The 24,395-nt window shown below is 39.7% G+C and overlaps 1 protein-coding gene across 4 annotated transcripts in view; it reads left to right on the top strand.

Moving 5' to 3' along the window:
• PACC1 (proton activated chloride channel 1) overlaps positions 1–24,395 on the top strand; it is an 86,273-nt gene that overhangs the window by 26,807 nt on the left and 35,071 nt on the right. For all 4 annotated transcript variants that reach the window (XM_085219283.1, XM_085219281.1, XM_085219280.1 and 1 more), the window contains exon 2: positions 17,757–17,872. The gene's annotated coding sequence lies outside the window, so the exon portion shown is untranslated. The remainder of the gene's footprint in view (positions 1–17,756; positions 17,873–24,395) is intronic.

Here is a 24,395-nt window from a genome sequence, read left to right on the forward strand (position 1 = left end):
TAGCACTAATTGAGGCCATTCCCTTGCATCCTGTCTCTGTTACCCGGGAGAAGAGGCTGATTCCCACTTTGCCACAACCTCTTCTCACGGCAGCTGTAGAGAGCAGCGTCTCCCCTGAGCCTCTTCTCCAGGCTGAACAATCCCAGCTCCTTCAGCTGCTTCTCTAAGACTCGTGTTCCAGACCCTTCTTGCATGGTATATTGCCAGGTGGTTCCCAAAGGATTTAATAATGTTGCAGTGTTAGTATAGAATGCCCCTTGTCTGTCTTACAGGGGAGACAAGATAGCAAGTTAAGTTTGTGCTGCAGGGCTGTGGAAAGGGTGAAAAATAATTCATTTCATGAATTGTTGGAACTAAAGCCAGTGATCAAGAATTGCAATGTTAACATAGCAGATGGCGTGACTTCTTAAAAGCCTGTTTGACACATTTTTGGCACAACTAAGTTTCTAGTTGAGAAATTTTTGCAGCTCTTGAAGCATTAAAGCTGTCAACTGGATTAAATGGCTGTTTAATATTTTTAAAGAACAGTGCTTTATCACAGAGATGCCTTTCCCTCCCTGTGATTAATGATAAGTGAGCTGCTCCAGGAGAATACTGTGGAGACAATGTCAAAGGCTTTGCTGAAGTCTAGGCAGACTGTTTCAAAAGTCTTTGCCTCATCCCTCTGGCAAGTCACCTGGTTATAGAAGAAGATGAGGTTAAATACACATATGCTCAGGGGTTTGTTAGGTCAAATCTCAATCTGCTAAGGATTGAGACTGCAGAACCTCTTTGGACAATTTATGCTGGTGCTTGGCTGGGGAAATCTTCTTCTTTATTTCAAACTGGAACCTTTGTTTCAATGTGTAGTTTTCCTCTTATCCTTCTGCCATGCAATGCTGCCATTAGATGCTCCCAAACCACCTCTTCTCCAGGCTGAACAAGCCCATTTCCCTCAGTCTCTCCTCACTAAGCCTGTGCTCCAGCCTTTGACTATCTTGGTCACCTCTCAGTGAATTCACTGCAGTTTATCAACACCATTCTCATACTGGGATGGCCCAAAGTGGATGCAGCATTCTCAGTGCTGTTTCAGATGTGCTGAAATAAGTGGAATAACCACTTCTTAACCTTCTAGCTATGTGTCTAGTGATACAGCCCATCCAACCAGTTTTTTTACCGATTACATCAATTCATCAATAAATATCTCTTTTTTTTTTTTTTTTAATTCACTTAATACATTAAGTAACATTTTATTATAGAAATGTGTTTAAGCCATGATACTTAGGGACCAGGGTAGTCTGGAGGAAAGAAAGGTATGGATAATACGACAGCTTTTAAACCTGAATTTATTTCATTTATTCTTGGCTGATCCTGAGATAAGAAGTCTCTAAAACTGGGAGTTCAGTGGAACACTGTTGATGCTCCCAAGTTGGTGCTTTAATGACATCTCAAATCTAGGGAGCTTCGTTAGCTCAGATGGAGTGCCTTGGGAACCATGTCCTTTCTGTGCTCAGACTTGCCTGAGAATCCAGTACTCATATTTGTGTGCTGTTGCTTAGGTTTGGTAGGCTTCAGCTAGCATGTACGTTACCGCATTAAGTATCTCTGCACCTGTGTCCTGATTTATCTGCAGAGTAGGTAGCCCACCCAAGAATGTGCCTGAGTTATTGGCTTTGCACTGACAATAGAGTCTCAGTAAGTAGGTGGTTCAGCCTGAACATGTGTGTTTTTAGTTCATATTTTCCAAGGCAACCTCCTATTTGTATTTTGCAAGTGATTTGGCAAATAAAAATTGAGTCATTTGGTAAAGTTTTCTATCTGATGTCATTCACAAATTAAGCAGATGTTTAAATGACCCCATTTACGTTTACAGTTATTTGCAATTGTAAAAATAAATGGGGAGGCAGGAATCTCTTTAAAACTAGGTCCTGAATATTTTGGTCTTGATTTTGCTTTGGTTGAAACTTCTGAAGAGCTCACTGCTAGTGTCAGTGGGAACAAGGTGGGACATGTTTATAGGATATAGACATTACGTAGACTGTAGTGGTGCGATGTTTTATATCACTCAATGTTAAGTGGCTTGCCTAGAATCACTTTCAATATTATTTCTTGTTCCCTGTACAGTGAAGTATGTTATTAGGGAACTTGTTATACAGCAAACTCAGTTTCAGAAATTCATTTTTAAAGCATAGAAGAAGCAGTGACTAAAGTCCTGTCAGACTCTATTGAATACTCACATGTATTTTATTGCAAACATAATATGATTATGCTGTATGTTGTCATAATAATTGGCAATGGTATAGAAGTCAGTCACTGAGTGCTTCATTCATGTGGTAAAAGATGAGAAGGGCTCCAGTGTTTGTTGGGAGTAAACTTGTTTTGCTTTGTGTTTTTCTAAGTAAATTGGTTTTAAAATGATTTTGAGGAATTTTTTTTTTTTAAACCAACTATCTTAGGATCCAGATGGCTTTATCTCTTTTTAATGAGGTTTGGACATTCTCTTTAGAAGTGCTGTTTGCTCAAAGCTGTCACAAAGGCTGTGTTTTTTCCTTAAAACTTGATGCTAGAACAACAGTGATAGGGAATACTAAGTAGTGATCAGCAGCACAGAAGGGTGTGTTAATTCAGATTAATGAGGATCCAGAGCTGAAAGGTAGTATGAGTCAAGAGAGTACATGAAAACTGAGTCTGGAGGCCAGCAAATAGTTTCAGGGTGGTGAGGAGGAACAGCTTAGCTGCTCATCCATGCCCTAATCCTACCTCATACAGGCCAGGTCACCAGGCCCCAGGAGCTGCCATGTGGCCAGAGCTGGTTGTTGTGTGTAAGTGGGGCAAAACTGCTCCACTTGTGGCAATGACCCCTAAAGAACAGGCAGAATAGGTAACAGGAAAGGGGTGTTCCTTCTGCTGCAACTTCAAGACGTTTCTTACTGACCTAATTGCCAATGTCATACAGACAAGACCCTCTTGAACTGGTTTCTTTTAAGATCCAGACCATATGTGCTCTGCAGCATCCTGAGAGAGAATTTTTTGGTGGCTGGTGCATTCACAATAGGTATGCATTTCTGTTGTGATGGAGTGAATTTCAACTCATATCGCCTCATACAAGCTCAACAGCTGAAAAAATGTTGCCTGTACCAACTTTTCATCTTCCATCAAATTCATATTGTAAGGCTCACCTACTTAGCTTCAGATTCCTGCCAAATCAGCACCAACAAACACACACACCCTATTCATCACCATTCTTTCACCTTTACGTATATCCTGCACTTTTGCCAGTTTGAGTCCCAATCCAGCCCTTGCTGACTTCATAGTACGTGTTATAGCCATATGCTTCCTGCCTTCCCAGGCCTCTGTGGCTTCTCTCATACTGTTTATGTGTCTGTCCTGTCAGTCCCTGTGCCAGTCATTTTCCATTTCTTCACTTGAGGCCACATTGCAAGGTCTCTACCTGCTGCGGTATCATCTAGTGTATGATGAAATTGTGGCTGTCTTTCCTCACCAAGACATAGCGATACGTGCATGAGTATATTTTAATACACAGTGAATTCTTAGCTCAGGTAATAGAATCATTGCAAAGTGTGCATTCTCCACGTGCTTTTCTCCTTAATATTCCAATTGCTAATTATGTAGCTAATCATCATTTAAAAACAAAGTTGCATGTAAATAATCTGTTTATCCTTTTGAGGGCTTGCTAAACAATAAAAGATGCATTAGCTGCACGTGACCAAACAAAATCAGAAAAGGAAAATTTTCATAGCTACAACTTACTCGAAAATTGTTTTTTTTTGAAACTTGTATGAATTTTTCTCAGTGTACTTTACACACTGGGATGGAAAATCTATTCATGCAACAGTGTCCAGCTCTGAAATTGGGACTGATTTACCTTGTATTTAACCATCCATAAGGAATCCTAAGGTCTCCACTGTCTCTTGTGACTTTTATTCACTCTGCTGCTTTAGTTGAGCTTTTTTAACCATGAAAATCTTGAAGATACAGCTGTGCTTTGCCACACCTCTTTCTCTGCAGGGAATAGTAGAAGGGAGAGAAAAGGTTTCCTGTACCAAAGCCATTAATCAGAAATTGGGCCTTTTTATATTCTCTACGGTGAGAAAAGTGAAAAGGGTAGTCTTCACATTCCTGATATTCTTGGGTAATATGCTTGAAGGCACACAGCAGCCTAGCCTTAGGAAAATACACTCTCCAAATGTTTACAGCCTTTTAATGCCTTGTACCAGAGAAGGAAAAGAGCGCACAGACATGGCTCTTCCTTCATGAGCCATTCTATTCCTTTGATACAATTATTTGCAAGGAGACTTAAAACTGTCTTCTTCAAAGTAACACAGCTTATTAGAAATCTGAGAGATCATGAGTTAGCTTCTGCTTCTTGCACATTGAAAAATGTATATTTTGAAAATATGAAATTTTCATAATTGAAATTATGAAAAAATATATTACCTGTATTGCTTTAGATTCCGTTCAAAGGGCAGATGCAAAGTTTGTGAACTTGGGTGTTTCACTGCTTCAGAGTCACACTAAACTTCGTGCTGAAGACAACAATGCCATGCCCTTTCAACAGGCATTGTGAAGTGTTGGCCATCATCCTTCCAACAGTGAGGTATTTGCATTTCTCTTGATCATGTGTCCCAGAGCTAAGACCAGTGGGTTGAGGAAGTATTGTTTAAGTGCAGTTGATCTAAAAATATATCAGAAGGAAACAATTGTATATGAACAAACTATGGAAAGTCTTTATATAATTTTGTTGATGTCTGTAAATACACAAACAAGGAAGCAAGACCTTGTGACATTGTTATTTCTGGAAAAGCAGAAGGTCTGACTGTGTTATTGCTGCACCGTGCACAGAGCCAGGCGGTTGCTCTTAAAGAAATTGAGGGGGATTAAGAACCCCAAAATTAGAACTGTTTCTGCAGTCTTAGGAACTCTTTGCTCTAGGTTTGCCTCCATGCAAATAAATGGCAAATCACATATCGGTCTGTTTGATCGAGCTTAAGATTTCTGCTTCCCTCCCCACCCCCTTTTTAATCCAGATCCATTTCCTTTCCTTTCCTGCTCTGACCATAAGCCTGAGGATATGGTACTCTTGTGTGATTTATGGCAGATCTCAACAGAGCATATTCTAAGGTCAGTGATCTCTGCTGACTTCCATAGAAGAAAGAATGAAATGTACTTACTGCATATGCAGAAATAAATAAATCTGGAGGGGTCTACTAAGTCAGTTAACTTGCTCTCTGTGTCATAGGTCATTGTTACCCAGTAACCCCTGTACAGAATATTTGGTGTTCAACTGCAGCAGTAAGCATCTACATATGTGCTCAGCTGCAGCGCTCAAAGCGGTATCCAGGCTTGAAGACCTCAAGAACTAAAGATGCTATGGAAAATTCACATGGTAATTGAAGTTATAAATAGCTTGCTATTTAATATGCCCTGTTTCCTACCTGAGCTTTGTGTTTACACTCAAGAACCCTCTAGGAGCCTGTGTTTCTGTGACGTATTAAGTCAAACTAGTTAATTATGTTAACAAACGGACTGTAAGTCTTTGAACATCTCACTGTAAACTGTTTTCTGTTCATTTTGTATACTTTCTATATTCTATTTTGGAAAAACTGAGATGTGAAACTTGATGTGGTGTTTCACTGTGTGTTTCACTGGTGTTGCATGTAGCTGGATAAATCTGTTTTGCTTTTCACCACTTATCTGTACATACTAGGATCATCTGAGGCTTTTTTGCTGCATCATCAGCTGGTTGTCACCTCTAATACTAAATAGACCATGTGTTTTTGAGAGAGGAGACTTGCCTGCTGTTGGAGCTTTTAGGTCTGATCCCTATGTGTTTGATTGTATTAATGCATGTTTAATTTGAATGGCATTAGTTTGTTAACTGATCCAAATCATTCTGTGTGACTATTTTCTGCCCTTGTGTCTTCACTTACATTTTAATTAATCTCACAAATTTTATTATTATAGATGTAGGTATTTCTTTCCAAGTCACCGATGAAAATGATAAGCCCTAAAGCATGTTCATATTACTAGTCTATGTTTATTATTACATTTTTGGCTTTTTCTGTTGTTAGTCCATCTTCTTCACTTGTGTCGTACTAATTTTCATAACTGGAACGTTGAACACTGTTGAGTCAAGAGCACTCCGCAAATACACTACATCTAAACTATTACTTCTTTCTCACTGAACAATGCAATCGGCTTTATGTTACAAGATATGTTTGCCACACAGCTGTTGACTGATATCAGTTACATTCCCGTACTTTGTTTCTTTATGAATTTAATTTTATAACAGCTTTCCCATTTTATTATCTGGAAGTAACGTCAGACCAACTAACCATTAGCTCTCTGAGTCACCCTGCTGGCTTTGTTTGTGTTGGCACACTGTGAGCGCTTTTCCACTGAAATGGAATTTCTCTAGAATGCCTTCACTTATGAAAACAAACATGATTCGTTCTATGGCCTTCTTAGTCTTATTTCTCAGGTGTAAGGCAGATGGATCGGCTGATTTTGGAACGCTTGTTTCTAGTACCTGTTGTATAACATCCTGCTTGGTTACTAAGGGACTGGGTAATACTTTGTCATTGTCATGTGACATAAGAACTTCTTTCCAAATGTAGCATAGAAATATTTCTAATAGTTTTTTTTATTTTCTGCATCGCTTTTAAGAATTTTTATCATTTCCATCTGGCAAAGGGGTTTGTGTGACTGCTACAACTAGTAGAGTCTTGATAACACTTTTAACATTTTTCAAACTGCGTTGGTACTGTCAGCTATGGCCTTTCTGCTCATGTTTCTAGCTTACCTTATCAATTCTTGCTCTTCATGACTCCTAATTCATATGGATTATTGCTGTTTCTTTTCAATCTTCATTTATTATGTAGTGTTTTTATTACTAACTACTGCTGACACTTGGGTAGTGAAACAGGATGCCATTTGTAGCCAAAATTATGCTGTTCTTAGCAACAGAATCACGATTTCTTGATCATCCTAAGAATTCTTCCTAAATAAACAACAATAACAGAGAAACTTCTGGCTTGATTTTTCCACCTGAGTTTTTAAGTCATCATTTTAACTTCTCTGTTAGGATACTTAAGTTGTAAGTTACTGGCAGCTGTAATGCATGTACCACGCTCATGGCTTTATGCTGGAGTGTCTCCAGTCTCTCCTGCTCATTCTGCCCTTTCTCTGATGATCTTTCTTATTTTTTCTTCTTTTTCTCTTTTTTTTTTTTTTCCTTCGGATCAGGCAAATCATTGCATAATGGTCCCTAATGATAATGGCATCATACTGTCATTCTTTTCCACTAATAATAATTTATTACCTCTTCCAATCTCAATATGTAATGCCTTGAAAAATGTCATCTTCTAGTACTTCTTACCACAATAATTCAGCGTCTTCAAGGAATGCTGGAGCATGCACTGTGTTTGCCTACTTACCAGCTTCCTCAGGGGCTGCTACTTTAATGTCTCCATCTTATCTCCAGCTCAGACTGGATACCCATCCTGCCAGCTGTCTTGTCCGTGTGCTCCCATCCTCCAGGGCATTTCAGTCTGGCCACCAAGCCATTAGTGTCATACCATGCTAACAGCTCACCTGTTTGCTGCTGATGTTTTCCAACTCTATGGGAGCAATGGAGTATGTCAGGGGAGTGGAGAAAGAGGGAGTACTTGCACCATCCTCCTTTAGAGGTTTTCTGAGAGGTCAGATTACCACGGGGAGTGGAATTTTACAAAAGCCCTATTGGTGAAGTCTCCCCCCAAGTCATACTATCCACCTGACGTACTTAATCAGTGTGTTCTGGAAGTGATACTACAAAACAGAGACTTCAGATACCACAATGTTAGGTTCTCTGAGCAAGTTTTGACCAGCATGCCTTCCACACTGATATACCAGCAGAAATAAAAAATAAATCTCATTTTTCTGACTTTTTTTTTTTTCTTTCCACAGCACATCCTCCTTTTAAATCCACGCATTTCCTTTTAATTTCATGCATTTTACCTCTGTGACTGAGACTCCCCCATATTTGGAAGATGCATCATCTTTTTATTCTAAGCAGTTCTTCTTTCTAAGCGTGCTTTTCTTTCTTGTTTTAGAATAGAGTGTGGTAAATTCAATGACATGATGAGAGTGTTGAGACAACCAGAGCATCTGTGTGTAAACGTTAGTAATGCTAAAGATTGCTCTCCAGGAGCTTACTGCATATTTTGTGTTGAGCGTTCACGTAGTTTCAGTGTTCAGAAGTAGCAGCAAGTTGGAGGTGATAAACAAAAAATGTGACTTAAGCAGGCATCATTGCTTACAGTGTTTAAAATTAGATGCCTGCAGGGCCCTTAGCGCAGTCTCTCCTCTGACTTCTTCATGAAATAAAATTGCTGTCACTGTAGGCTCTCCTATCTGCAGCAGGTATGACCAGCAAAACCCATGTGTTTCCTTAAAATATGTAAGTTGCAATAAAAACTTTCAAATTTTATTTTAGTTTAGTAATAGTCCTGCTTAAACCTGCCGCTAGCATGGGTTAAAGAAGAATCTGGAAGTAAAGAGTTATTTCTTTCTGTAGGTTTTATTCTCTAGAGAGCAGAAATACTGATAGATGATGAGCAGAGGGGAAGAGGGCTGACAAATTGTAATTGCACCTATTCCTTTGTGGGCTTACAGTCTGTTTTGTAACGAGGAAGGAGAAAAGCACTAATCAAAAGAAAGCAGAATATACAAATAACCTTAAATCCAGGCTTTTCCTAATTCCCGGTTTAGTACTCTGTTTAAGTGGACCTCTTATTCTACAGATTTCACCTAATATTTTCCAGTGACAGATTCAAAACCCAGTGATGACCGAGTGTCATGCATTTAACCTGTGGTCTTGGAATGATTTAGTCCAGGTCACGCTGCTAAAGAAATCTTTAGATCTCATGAGTGCATAAGAACATTTATTTCCTTTCTGAATAAAGATCACAGAAGCACTTTGTGTAAAAACAAGTACAGTCCTACTGTAGCAGCAGTATTTTATTTGACATGATAAATACAGAAAAAGTGCTAAGAAAGGGTCACAGTGATGGAGCTACAGTTTTTCTGAATCCAGACTTGTTTGGATGTTTTGAAAGAGAAAATGAAATTGTCACATGGTTGCTGATTACATAGTGAGTGATTGTTTCTAACTGTGTGTGCTTGGGGAGATAGACTGTGCAGCTGGGAAATCCCCAGCATGTGACTGGTACAGCTGTGCTTGATAGCATGATTCAGCTTCACTGTAGACCTGAGTATTTCACCATGTTGCATCTGTACCTGTGGGTGTCTGCCTATTGCAGCATTCAAGCAACTGCCAAACACTGCTGGTCTTTCAGAGTTTGCATCAGCATTTGAACACCCAAGGTGCTTGAACTGTGCTAATCTTTCTTTTGTTGACAAAGAATGAGGAAATAGAGTCCCAAGTGCAGTGAAGAAGATTTTCTGTAATAGTGAATACAGTATCGTTAAGTCATTTCTGCCTTCCTGACAAAGGACAGAAATAAACAGTTGGGAAAAGCAGAAGCTAGGACTTCTGCTTTTCTCCAAGCTATTTTTGTGCTTATCCATCCACATCTTGTTCCTGTGTTTTCTCCTCTCGTGGCATCTTGTCAGCAATTGAGCTGGTGAGTTCTTTGGGATAGGAGCTCTTTGTTACTTGCTGGTACAGTGCCAAGGTTAACAGGGCTCAATTCTTTATGAGGTCTGTAAGATTCTTTGTAATACAAATTTTTGATTTCAACTCATGTTTTGTTGGATGGCTCATTCCGACCTACCGTGTTGTTGTGTGTAAAAAGCTGTAGGCAGTTGGTTGTGCAAAGTGTCCAGTATTCATCTAGGAGAAGAGAGATGCTCCGTGGCTTTGATGTGACCCCTGTTAGGGCTGCAGAGCTGCCATCCAGAGCTGCATGGTTGGAGATTTGGTTCATTAATAATTGCAAAGCATCACTGTGATGATTTTGCCTGTTTTGTAGTCAGACTTTTTCACAATTCAGCCATTTCCTGGAAGGTTTTTAACACACTGTGGACTTCTGTGTTTCTCCCAGACATGAATCCATAGCCCAACCTGATAGAGAGCAGGCATCTTCATGATATTGCAAGAAACCACCTCTCCTTGGATTTAGGAAATCAGTTACATGATTTCTAAAATACTGTGATCCCTGACCAGAATGAGTTACTAAGAAATAATGTAAGTAGAACATAATAGTTCAGTTGGAAGGGACCTACAGAGACCACTGAGTCCAACTGCCTGACCATATCTGGGCTAACCAAAGGTCCCCCTCTGTACTCAGCACTGGTAAGACCGCACTTCAAGTACTGTGTTCAGTTTTGGATTCCTCACTACAAGAAAGACATTGAGGCCCTGGAGCACGTCCAGAGATGGGCAACAAAGCTGTGAGGTGTCTGGAGCGGTTGAGGGAGCTGGATTTGTTTTAATCTGGAGAAAAGGAGGCTCAGGGGAGACCTTATCACTCTCTAAAACTGCCTGAAAGAGTGGTTGTAGTGAGGTAGGAGTTGGCCTCTTCTCCCATATAACTAGAGATGGCCCTACAGAGAATGACCTCAAGTTGCACCAGGGAAGATTCAGGTTGGACATTAGGAAATACTTCTTATCTGAAAGAGTGGTCAGGCACTGGAATGGGCTGCCCAAGGAGGTGGTGGTGTCACCAACCCTGGAGGTGTTCAAGAAACTTTTAGATGTACTGAGGTACATGGTTTAGTGGGAAATATTGATGTTAGGTAGAGGGTTGGATTGGATGATATTGGAGGTCTTTTCCAACCTTGGTTGGATTCTGTGATTCAGAGCATATTACTTAGGGCATTAAAGGTGTGATATCCTGGTAGAATCTGTTAGGGCTGTAAGCTTTCCCTTCTAGGTCAGTTCTGCTGATTCCGGATCTGGATTATAACAGTGCTGCTTCAATTGTCCTGATAAAACTCTACAAAACATTTAAAATATGTTTTTGTCTTGATATGTGTTACCTTACGTTCTTTTAGACCAATTAGTGCTAATAACGATTGCATCAAAACATCTAATGGGGAAGATGACGCCTAAGAGGATTTGGGTTTAATATTGTGCCTGCAGTTTGTCACACAGTGTGGTGCAAATGTTTGTGGTGGAATGCTGCAACATGTTAACCTTACCTTCTCTATTTTTGGGTGTAAATTGTGATTGTAGACAAAATTGCATATTTGTACTGAGAGTTTTATATTCTAAGTGACAGAAAGGTATTTGTACAAAGAAATGCCACTTAGAAAAAAATGTAGAGTTAGATTCCTTATAGATCATTATATTCTATATTCATATAGCATTTACTTCTTTTTATATTTTAAATAATGATCCCTTTATGAGGCCTTTAGTGGGCTGATACTTCAGAATTCCAAAGAATTCTCTTCTGTGAGTCATTTCATAATGAAGAACAACATATGTCTTAGTTGATCTGTTTGACTAGTCAAAGGGTAGCAGGAAATGGCACAAATGTTTGGTAGAGTGCATAATAAGGATTAGGACAACAGCAAGAAGATCACAAGCTATTATCATTCCACTGATTTCTTGCTTTCTATTTTCTGTATGCTGTATATTTCTCTATACTTTTTGAGGAAGTAGTCAGATAAAAGGTCACAATGGCTTTATGAAAGTGAATCATACACTGAATCGCTGTACGCAGTGTGTGTTCTGTGTATTTGGATTGTGCCTTCCTTCTTTAGTTTGATGTCCGTTCTGCTGTGGGAACCAGACTTAGATGAATTGAGATGTAAATCAGCTAAGTAGATATGGTGTTGCAACGTAACTTTATGGACTTGAGTGGAAATTATGTAGTTCATTTAATTTCCGTAGATAAACCATAATTCAGTGCTAACTTAGGCCATATCCCCAGAACCTCTGAGATGGGATTGAGATGAAGAGAGATTTGCTTGGCAAAAAATAGAATGCAGGGAGCATGCTCATCGCTTTCTTGTCACAGGATGGAGAACATGTTGCCTTTCCAGATTTCCATGACTGTGTTCAAATGTCATAGTTTCAGAACATCATACTTCCCCAGACTCACATTAAAATATGTAAAATGGAGTTGGGAACAGGGTCTTTGTGACAACCCGCAAGAGTCAGAGCATCAGCTTCTCTCATGCTTTTTTGTTACTGGCACTAGGTTTGTCAAAACTGCCACAGCTGGAGTTTGGGGAGGGCAGGCAGGGAAAAACATCCCAGGTAAAATTCTGAAGCAAAATAAGTCACCAAAAATTGTGATGGGGATGGTGCAAGAGTCTGGTTTGGTTTGGTTTTGTTTTTTTTTTCCAGCTGACATATTTGTGCATGCTGCATTCTGCTTAGTCATTTGGCTAACATTTCTTGTTCTCCAAGGCCGCCATATTGCATAACATAGAGGCATTTAACCAACCTCACATGCTTCACCACAGTGTGATAGGTCACTTGACATTATGAGGAACATGGCATAGTAATTAGGGACCTTTTCTGTGCTCTTCCCCCAAAAAGTAGACGATGTCGTGCTTGTGGTATCACGTTAGCAGTTCAGGGAAGTGATGCTTTCTTTTTCCCCCAGAGCAGATACAACACGTTCTGTTATGCTGCAGGCTTTCGTCATGCTGACATGTCAGCATCTCAGTTCTCACTTGAAAATGCACCTTCTAGGGCTGAAAAAGCAACATAGGCCAATTTGGGCATTTAGTTCATTGTTACCAAACATTCTGGCTGAGCTAACAGAACATTAAAGCTAGAGAATTCCCTGTAACTTCAACTAGAGCAGACAATCTTGAGATATCAATACTGATGACAGTGTGATCTTCATCTGCTAGAGGTTCTGCTTGGTATTTGAGACAGCCAACAACTTTCTCATAAATCATGTAGACCAAACCTTTAACACTTGGAAATGCACCCCCAGCAAATCTGTGACCTAGCAAGGGCACTCCACAGGCATAAACCATCATACATCTGGGTACTGCAGTTGGGAGTGAAGGAGAGAGAGACGGTCCTATTAGCAACATCTGTTATTTTACTTAAAAGAACTTGGAAACCAAAGCCTACCAAGGAAGGGTAACACTAAACTTCTCTATGATAGTTAACAACAAAAGCTAGCCAATTTCATTGATGCATTTCTGGACTGAGGCACCTCGGGTTTCTTCTAATGACAAGTATAATTACAGGTCCTCTGACCTTTAGCTGCCTTAATGCTGGCATCCAGGCTTGAAAGTTGTGCATTGTGCTAAGGGAGTTTGAGTTCTCTTGCTACACCTACAAGTGGAATGCCAGTCTGATGTGCTCAGTAGTGAAAATAAACAGAGTTGAACAAATGGAAGCACTGTTGGACACAAGGGCTCAGTTTAACTTCGGCATCATAACTTTGTTCTTATAACGCCATCTTGAAGGTGTTTTTCAAGATGGAAGAAATCTGTTTTCCAGCCTTTCTTCTTCAGATAATGTGAGATCAATATATATGGAACTGAATGGATTTCATACGTTTTATAGTTTACATCTTTGGAATTACCCCACAACATGACTGCTGAGTATTGCTTCATTCTTGCAGATCAATTCCTATATTTTCTACAGATAAAAGAATGTTTTAAAACTTTATCTGAAATACGAATGACAATAGTGGTAAGAGAGAGAATGCCTCTGTAAAGTGTCTACAGTTATGTGCCATTGAATATGCAGACATTATACAATAGTCAGTCTTGAAAGTGGTTTTGTCCCTTCCTAATAGGCACAGTGCTTGCTTCTTGCTGAGATGCAGATTTACAATATTTAAGGAGGAAAAAAAAGGACTATTAATTCCCCTTCAATTTGTCTTTACAATTATTGGCATAAATTCTCCTCCTGTGATTGAGTTAAGCTGTTTGTTTCATACGTACGCAAGGGGAAGATTCAGCTGCATTCATGTGTTTGTGTGTTATTAACTGTTCAGGTGAGCTTTGCAGAAATCAGGAAGTTTTACTGATACACTTTATTTTATGTAATCTTATGTTACAGAAATTGTACTCTGAGTGAGACTTGCACATCACCAATCTGGAAACAAAAATACACACAGAGTTCTTGAGCACTTGGAATAATGGACAATACTAAATAGTTGTGAGGACAGGGAAATGTATGCAGCTGAGTTTGGGAGCTAAAACAAGAAACACAGAGTAAGTAGGAAGTTTATCTTGGATAAGCATAGAGAAAAGCTGAGTGAGAGTGTAAGGCTGTATCCCACTTTACCAGTTGGGGGCTCTTGTAAGCCGTCTCATTTGTTTGGTTCCTGCACAGCTGGAAAGTATCAAGCTCTGTAAAACGAGTTGTTAGTTTTATCTCCAGAGTATAGCTGATAAATAAATTGGAGGGAAAAGAAGAAAAACAAACAAAGTGTAAAGTCAGGTCTAGTTCCTGCCTTCTCTCTGTGGGAGGTTTCTAGCCCTTCGGCTAGACTGCAAGTTGAGTGCCTGCCTTTGGCACAGCTGAGAGACCAAAGCTGTGATGAGGAGCAGGAGCACAGCCTGCAAACAAGAGTTAGAAGTCTCCCAAAGCCAACCTGGCATCAATGGAGGAGGTTTCTGTGCTCCTAGCAACAGAGTTGTGGGGAAAGTTTTGCGCTCCTTGCCTGGCCACCCCATTCTGTTCCCCAGCTGTGGCAGAGGCTGAGCCAAATGTCCCTGCGGTGTGCTGCAGCTGGTGAGGCAAGGCCAGTGAGCAAGGTGAGCATGGGGGTGGGATAATGATCGATTAACAGTACTCACTGACACTGGTAGTAAAAGCTAATTATTATTTGTGAAACTGGTAGTAGTAAACAGGTTACTACGTTTAATTAAAAATCTATGCTGATGTCTTCTAACTGGAAAGACCTCCAGAACTCTAAGTTTTATCTAGGTGCTCAGGTAAAAGTGATAAGAGCTGAACAATTGAGATGGTGTCAAAGTTTAAATGTGCACTGGCAGTGATTAAAGATCGTGTTCAGCTTCCCCTTGGGGTGCAGATTCACAAATAGTTCCTTCTCACAGTAGTGCCATCCACTAGATGGTCCTTCCTGCTTGCTTCCCACCCTTACCTGCATGTTGTTTTGTCCCAGTTTGTGTGACTGCACAGTGATTTAGACTGAGAAACGAATTCAACTCGAATTTATTCATTCATCTACTTACTGAGGGGTTATTTTCCTCACTGTGCCTTTACCAGCAGCTATCCTGGCATAAGTAAGGCTGTGGTGAAAGGTGGGAATAAGCTGGAGGGAACAAGGTGTTAAATCCAGTACTGTTGCTGAAAGAGATGTTTGTGAAAATACACCTTGTTTTGGTACAGAGCAGCCAGAAAGAGGGTGTAACTGAGTTCCCTAGGAATTGCTGGGTTACATGTGGTCACTTTTGCTCGGAACAGAGACCTGGATCTGAGTGCCTGTGAACCTCCATTCTTTTCTGTAGAGGACTAAACAGAAATCTCATTGCCTCTAAATTCTGTTCTGTTCTGGAGTTCTGTTCTAAATTGAAGTGGATGTAAATTAATTCACAGAAAGGAGGAAATAAAAAACCCAAACCCACACTGAAATGTTCAGTATGATGCTGTTGTTCCTCAGTGCAGTCATCTTGTCCTTTTCCTCATTGTGCCCTGGCATTGTTGCAAGAGGAGATGCTGCTAATGGCCCTTTGTGCTGCACAGATGTAAATCCCTTCTAGGTATTTCCTCAAATCTGCTATTTCTTGTACTGTAAATCACTTGTCAAAGCACTTGTGCGCTTTGACAGCTGTGAGACAGCCTATTCACTGCTTTCCTGTTTGTCTCACAACTTTCCCAGAGCTGTAGTTCCCTCGGGTAAAGACATTCCTTGCCTTACTTTTTTGAGGTGTAATGCTGGAAGATTTTGATCTTTATCGAGTACTTTCTACTTACAGTTCTCACAGTGACTTAAGCACTTCGTCATTTCTTGTACAGAAAAATAGACATAGATGAACAGATTGACCAAGTAGCTTGATCTCCGCCAGAGCTCGGAATAGTTCAATAACTCTCCTTGCTTCAGGCCCATTGCCTGTCATACACATCTTAGCATGGGACTATTCCTTCTATAAACTTTATTTGCTTATTTTTACATGTTTATGTTATACCTCTATGGTACGTATTTTTATTAATTTGGGCTAATTTGGTCCTTAAAAATAGTTAATGAGAGACAACCAAATTCTCCTATATGTCCAGCTGCATCTTTTTTTTCACATCTGAGGTAACACTCACTCGTATCACATCTCTCATTCCAGTCCTGTTCATCCTGTCTGCCATTGCAGAGGTCCTCAGGGTTTCCCGCTAAACCACTTGCTGGGATTGCAGAGCTCTCTTCACCTGGGCCCTGGGGGGGAAAGCAGGTCATCTCCGCATCAGAAATTGGCAGGAACTTTTACACTGAAGTTGATGCCGTGATTCAGAAATATAAATGGAATCAGAATTGTGCCTGGGTCCCTTGAAAGAGACCAAGCCCCAGTAAAACAAGTGTGCCATTTTTTTTCTTTTAATTTTACCACACAGTCCTCTTCTTACAGATTGTCCTATTTCTCAGCAGCGCTGCTGCCCTGAGTCTTCTCAGCCCACTGCTGCATTTCCAGTTGGCTACATTATACTGTCCTCTAGTGGTAAAACGCTCAGCTTGCTAGCTCGTATCAGAAGCTGGCAGATTTCTGACACTTCTTTCTCTATATTTGTTACACGTTAATGCTATTCCAGAAGAGCCAACTCGCCTTGAGAAGGTTGCTTAATCACAGCGAGCATTTAGGAAGAAGTTTCTATCAGAGGAACTTTGTAACAAAATTGATTTTAACTGTGATAGTGGTACTTTGCTAACGTAATTGGGTTTCAGGTTTAGTTTTAAGTTTTGTTTCTCTGCCTCAGCCATTCTTCTGTGCTGTTTCTTGAACTAGCACGTGAAGAACATTTGTTGGAAAAGCACAAAACATCAAGTTAGATTTTAGATATTAAAAATAAATTCTTCATGCAGGGTGGTGGGGTATTGGCACAGCTGCCCAGAGAAGCTGTGGTGCCTCATCCCTGCAGGCACTCAAGGCCAGGTTGGATGGGGCCCTGGGCAGCTGTACTGCTGGGAGGCAGCCCTGCCTACGGCTGGGGTTGGGACTGGATGGGCTTTAAAGTCCCTTCCAATCCAAATTGTTCTGTGATTCTAAGTCAAGAGATTTGAGTTATTGCTCCTTTTCAACTCTATGAAGTTTTGGCGAAACTTTCAATGTCATTTTTCCCTACTGTTTTCTGTATTGAGAGGGGAGTGACAGTAATAGGTTTTTCATCGTGGTGTCTGTGGGCCATTGATGAAATCAAGTTCCTAAATGCAAAGAATTTGCAATGTAGAAAACAGTACCGTATTGCCACTTGTTAGAGAATCCTGTCTCAGAGATGGTATTTCTAGATGTTTGCATTAAATCAGGGTGAGTTCTTACCTCACGTAAATACCACAGGATTGTAACTTTTCCCTCAGTGAATTACTACCTATGATAACAGACTTCAAAGCAATTTGGAAGCTAAGGGGAAAAAATACAACACTAGAAGTGATTTCAAATTTACTTTACTTTTCCTATACATATATTAGAATGTTTTGTAAATACATTTGGACCTACATTAATAAATCATTGATTACATTGATTACGTGTTTAATTGCTGATTTAACCTTTAAATTAAAAAAAAAAAAAGGAACAAAACCTGACCTAAAAAGTAATGATAATGTACAGAATTAGGTGAAAATTCCATGAATTACCATGTTGATAATTAACATTTCTTCTGATAGGAGAAAATTCACTTGGATTTTTATGCACTCTTCTGCAAGAATAAGCCAGCATCACTTTTTCCTCCCAGTGTGGCAGAAATCTGAAGGACTTTTCATCTCCAGAGTACAGCGATTAGGTAAGAATTAATGATTTTCATGAGTCCAAGACTGATCACACGGTGTCGTTGTATAATGGAAAAATCAGCATTCTGGTTGGGTTGTGCAGTTACACTGCTAACTGCAATCTCAGAGCAATCCAGTTTTGACTTTTTAAACTTGATCACAAATTGCCAGTGGCCATCAAGACAGATTGGTGGGAATGCAGTTGCCATTTGCCCTTCACTTACCTGACCTAGAATCTTCCTGTAGACAAAACTGCCCCTAGGCAGGCAAATTCTGAACTGCATGGTCTTTATGTAGGTGCCCTTCCACAGCTTTGTGCATTACTGAATTGTTGCCCAACTAGGCCAGTTTGTTGCTACAGAGCTATTCTAGCGTATAACAGCACGGGTAATAAAATGGAGAACTGTTATCTCCTAATGCCTGACTGCCAGTAACGTAGCTTGCTTTTATGAATGGGAAAGAAGACTGGGATTTGCCTTTAAATGCTTTGAAGCGAGTGTTTTTGTCTCTGTTTTCTGATACCGCTATTCTAGACTTGACAGATGGACAGGTCCTTGAGCTAGGTTGTTCTGAGTTGAGGCAGCTGGGCAGTTAATTTAACACTGCTCAAAGCTAATTAGCCTTTGTGCTAGGTGGGCTGCAGCTTGACGTGTCACAACATAGTGCTACAAAAGCAGAGGAAATAGGAGTAATGGAAGTAACATACTAAATTGCTGTTTGCTTAGGTGGGTTGCTTTGGGTGCATCACAGCTTTCTGGTGTACAGGTTTTTCAGACACTGGTGGTCCACCACCATACAAGGACCTGGAATTAGCTAACAACATTAGTTAAATGCCAAATCCCTCCCCAGGCTGGTCAAGGCATGAGACTTGCTGATTCCTCTCTGTTGATGGGGCTTGAAATCAGAACACTGTACATCCCCAATCAGAGCCATGGGCCTCCACCTGTATAAGTGAATTGTGAATAGTGCTCACCACAGGCAGCGATGTTTGATCGCTTACAAACGTGTTACATGATAATGAAGTCCAGCGGCCCACATTGCATAGTCAGCAGGGAGGGCGTAAGCTCCTCAGGTGGGTGTTCTGAATTGCCTGCAGGGGTTGCTGATGTGGGATGCCACGTGGGTACCAGGTCAGATCCCTACAACTGGGGATGTGAATAGCTCTGCCTCACAGCAGTTCCAGGATGCGTCCTTTATTTAAAAAAGGTTTCAGATTAAAAGAGTAGTTATACTGCATATCTAATAGTTCTCCAAATGTTACCTATTCTGCCTCCTTTAAAAACACAAGAATGAAAGCAGTGTTTTGATGAAATAATAAAAGACTTTGTCCAAAGATTATTAGAGAGAGTGCACTTGATGTTCAGAACATGAGATTCTGACTTCAGCTTTCAATTTCTGCTGATTATAGCTCCGTTGCTTCAGCAGAGTCTGCTTGGCTTTCCAATTACATCAAATATGGTTTAAAATCCCAAGGGAAAAATACTTGCTCTGATTTTTTTAGTCACTCTCAGGTCTAGGAATATATTGATTTAAGGCCTCAAAGTAGATTCTATTAAAATCAAGCCCGTTGGATATTTGATAGTTAAGAAATGTTTTATTTCATTCAAGCACAGAATGAGTGTTGATATGAAAATTACACCAAGGAATTTTTACTAGGCAGCAGTAAGAAGTGCCTTGTGGACATTTCTGTATTGTTTTTGTAGTAGTAGTAATAATAGCAACAGGAGCACGGTTGAAAAACCTTGCAAGGTAACGCACAGTAGAGTGAAATATCTCCTTCTGTGTTTTTATATATTAGGAATAACTCTATTGCAGCTTGATATGTTTAGCTTGTGTGCGATGCATTTTTCTGTGTATGTATATGGTAAGAAAGGAACCTAATTTCTTCTCACATTGAGTATGTCAGTTTTTTCCTAAGTAACAAGCAGCACACCTTACTAATCTGTGACATCACATTACGTGATCGCTCTGTACTTCACAGGCTGCATACAGTTTTCTTTCCAAAAACAGGGATATTTGCTCAGAGCCATCAATTGTAACCACATCTCCTCATTCTACACTGTTGTTAGTGAAGTCAGCAATTGCCTGCATTCACTTCTTCATTACATTTTGGAGAATTAATCCATTCCTTACTCTCTTAGCAGATTTTATTGGTATACATTTTTCGAGTTTGTAAAGGTCAAGCCCTTTAATAATTATTAATATATGTCAGTTGCTTTTAGCAAATAAATTACTTGTAAATTACTATTGCTAATAATTTGTCCAAAACTTTATTTCTGCTTTTCCTCTATTTATTCATTCTGTCCTCGAGTTTTTGAGTTTTTAAGTGCTCTTGTGCTAGTATGTTTCCAAAGAAGCTGTATTTTTGTATATAGGATATAGTTTGGATGGGACAGTAATTATAAGGATTTTTTTAATTGCAAATGCTGTAGATACCACTAATTTATAGTGGTAAATGTAGAATCTTCTTGTTATTACATGAAGATCAAGCCACTTAATACCAAGATTTACCCCATTGATTCTCTGGAATTCTCTGGTATCAGTAATGACTAGGAAATCAATTTACTGTACAGATAAAAGTAAGTAGTTCAGAATTGGAGAAAATATTTGAATGAAAGATGGTAGATGTGAAAAGCACCCATAAGAACGATGAGATGTTTAGAATGAGATTCTAGGTTGACAGAAATTGCTATAGCTCCATGGAATTTAAGAACAATTCCATCGGTTGAGAATCAAAATAATGAAGTTAAGCTTATGAGAGAAAGCGAGAACCACACATAGACCCAGCATGCACAGAGAATGTCTGCAGGTGGCAGGACGAATACCCAGCAGAGGCAGCAGCAGTTCTTCAGCCAGAAGAATAGTTTTCCTATGATTCTCTTTCTCTCACAGATGGCATATGGATGGCTTCTTATACAGGTAAGAGCATGGGATATGTTAGAATACTGGAGTTTGTCTCGTTAGGTTAAAAATGCACTTACACGATCCAGCCACTGGATGTCTCTCTTGTTCCACTTACAAGGACGAAGTCTGGCCTCTCGGAGCCACGCATCTCAGAGATAAATGGGCCACTGTGGAAAACCAGCTGTCACAGATGTCCAGCTGACTGCAGTGACACAATGCCAGGCCTGGACTTGCCAGCTCACAGCGTGTGAGGCTGTGACAACAAGATATAAGCAAGAACAGGAGCTGAGAAATGCATTTTTTCTTGCATTACAACTGCACTTCTTACCAGCCCCTTATTTTCCAGCGTTCAACCCAACTGCATTAAGCAGCCTGCTGCCAATAACTGAATATTATTTGAGAAAACAAGTTGAAATCAATTCTGCCTTTCTCAGTAGTTACAATATATAAGCAAATACTTCGTTAGGCTGAAATTTTAAAGTACACCAGAGACCTTTTCTTTTTTCCTGCCAGGTTTTTTGTTCAAGTGGGTTGAAGTTGGCAGTAACTTGAGCTAGACAAGAGCCAGATTTCCTTTTTCTGGAAAAGTCTGCAGCTTCTATTTATTTCTCTGTTCTGAAAGGGAATTACAAGAGACGCTTTCAGACCTTCCCATGAAATTCTGTTATGGAAAAATAAACATTAGGAAAGGCTTTTTTTTTAACCTGTGTGAGTGAAGGTACAGTATCAGCTCTTTGTTTTGCTCCACTGTGTTGCTTGAGCAAGGGAGATCTTTCTGTATGCACACTGTCTTATTCCTTTCAACATCCTGAGGTGTCAGAAATTAATGAATGTGGGAAAATGTGTAAGAAATCCTTTTGAGGTTAAGAACCTCAAGATCTCTGGCTTGTATTCACATTGAATCAGATAGTTTCACGCAACATCAGAGCACACAGCACATAGTGTTCCAAAGGTCTGAGGAACAGGGAAGGACAGAGTCAAGCCTTAGGTGATGATTTCAGGGCAGGTGAACCCGAGTGCTGAGAGCATAGGGTTTCAGTGGTTCACACACGATAACACAGGAATTTGGGAATTGGGAGAACTAGGTTACTTTTTCCATTCTTCTTCACACTTTTTTTTCAGTTTCATCAATGTGTTTTGACATACTCTCCCCTCCTTATATTAATACTATATTTTACTTAAAGTTAAAACCCTAGATTACAAAATTCTGAATGAGAAGAGCCTGATGTCTGTAGGAATTTTGCTGGATTTTTTTCTGTACTTCTCAGTATGCATGAAGTGAGTTATGTAACTTTTTGCCTCGGTGGTTGGCCAGTGTGTGAGATCTATGGTTTATTTCTGTCAAAATATTGGTAGGAAGTGATCTGTCTTTGTGGACATTCTTTGTAATCAAAATGGGATTAAACTGCAGTCCTGTTTCCCTGAATGAAGCAGGAAAATAGACAAAAGGAAACAGCTCCTTTTGTGGTAATCCAAGCCTCTCAGTTCAGGCAGCAGTGCCCTCAGAAAACTCTCTCCTTTTCTCTTGTGCTCAGGATCATTCTACAAAATGTCCTACTGATTTCCATCTTTGCCTGCATTTGGTCTTCAGGTGCGTTTTGCTCTCTTCTAGCTCAGAATAATTATAAGAAGAACGGAAGTGCTTTTTAACAGCATAAACTAAGCCTTAAACAGAGGATATAACAAGTGTCATTTCTTACTGTCTGATGTAGGCAAACCTGTGTTTTACTACACTGAACATTTTAACTCCTAGATTCCAACATTTTCCAGTTAGTAATCCCTAATCCTCATCATGCATGTGAACACCATAATCTGAAGTGGGCATTTAGTGCAAGAACCAGACTGTATGGCTGTTACTTTTGGCTGTGAAAGCCCCGGAGAGCTGCTTAATTTTGCTTATTACCAGGCAATTGGAAAAGAATTTTTCATCCCACCCCCAGAAATCAGGAATACGCATCAGCGTAACGTGATTTCTTTTTAGAGCCTTCCACTAGATTTGGCAATAGCTTCAGTATTCATTATTAATTATCCTATACTGCATTTTGCAACAATATCTGTGCTAGTGTTGCTAGAACTCCTTGCAGCATGTATCCATAAAACTTCTGTAAAAGGAGCAGTGAAGGCAGAGGGATAATGACGTATGCAGATGACTGCAGTAGGGTATTGAAGTTCCAGTGTATTTTTATTCAAAAGCAAATGTCTAATTCAAAAATATTGGGTGGAAACTGGATCTGTAATTACGTTCACAAATTGAGAGGTCCTCTTTTGGAGCTTAATCTAAACAATATAGAGAATGTAGGTTTCTGAATGCCACAGGAAACATCAAAGCTGACCACATAGATTTTGGTGGTCCAGGAAAAGGAGGAGGGATTGGATTCTGAAGCAGTGATCATCAGCATAGCTCAGTTGGAGCTTTTTATTGATGTATGCAAGTTGAAAATCGTTTTATGACTTCAAGTTGCATAGAAACAAAGCAAACCAAAGAAACTGTTATGAAAGCAGCCGTCCAGGAAAACATGGGGGAAGAGAAGTACAGTGAAAACAGAACACTTTCTTAATTAAATTTATTTACTAAATTTAATAAAGTTTCCTAGTGAGGAGTTTCTGGGAAACATAGATTGAAATGTGAAGCAAACTTTGATTGCTCTTTCAGCTGCCTTGGTGGTATACTTACAGCAAGAAGTAAATTTCATTTTTGTACTGCTTTTAAAAAATCTTTCTAGATAAAAATGCCCATGCTTCACAACCACCGTAAGAAGTATTTGTTGTGATTGTTGCTAAAGGAACAGCATAATAGTTTCATAAATATCAGAGTTAACAGGCTTCTAAAAACAAGCAAAATTGCCTGTAGGTGATTTCCATTTATACAGAAATAGTTACTCTCTCAACTTCAACTTTCCCTAAACTTTCTCCCTGGGCCTGTACCTGTTAGTGCATACTTTACTGTCCTGTTTCTGCTTCCTTTAGCTGTTTTGAATTAACTGTGGGTAGAAGCAATACTTAATTTAAAAGTACTTGAGGGAAAATCCTGATCTGACAAATTACAGAAGATAAACAACATTATGGGTAGCTTGTGTCTATGATGAGATCAGAAACAGGCTGACGAGCCACACTTCTTTTTGAAAAAGCAGTGGCTGTGCCACATCGTCAGAAAGCTTATGACTGATGTTAGAGAAAAGGTGAGATCTTCCAGCAGAGTGGCTTCCAGAGTAGAGTCTGACCGTAAAGAGGCTTTGATTTTGATTTTTATTATTTCTTTTGTTGAGTTGCTGTTAGGTATTCAATAGGAGGTGCACTTCCCTTATTTTTGCTGTCTTTTTTTTCCCTTGAATTTTAATTTTGATGTTGTTAAGGCACCTAGCATCTTGATAAGCAGCTTTTACTAAAGTTGATACAATAATTTTCCCTACAGACTTGATGTTTGGACGAGCCTTATGCTAGTCATATTTAGAGCTTTTTCTTCCCTGCAGAACCTTGCTGCCAGCAAATTAGCTTGCATTGTGTTTTTCTGTTCTTCTGCACAATATTTCTATCATACTTGGGATGCTTATCAGTGGACAGCTGATAGGATTATGCTTATGAAAGGACATACAAAGTACTAAGAGAGATACTAGAAAATTGGGTCTTCCTGGT

This window comes from Meleagris gallopavo, chromosome 2 (genome assembly GCF_905368555.1).
Source record: "Meleagris gallopavo chromosome 2, MGAL_WU_HG_1.1, whole genome shotgun sequence".
NCBI lineage: Eukaryota > Metazoa > Chordata > Aves > Galliformes > Phasianidae > Meleagris > Meleagris gallopavo.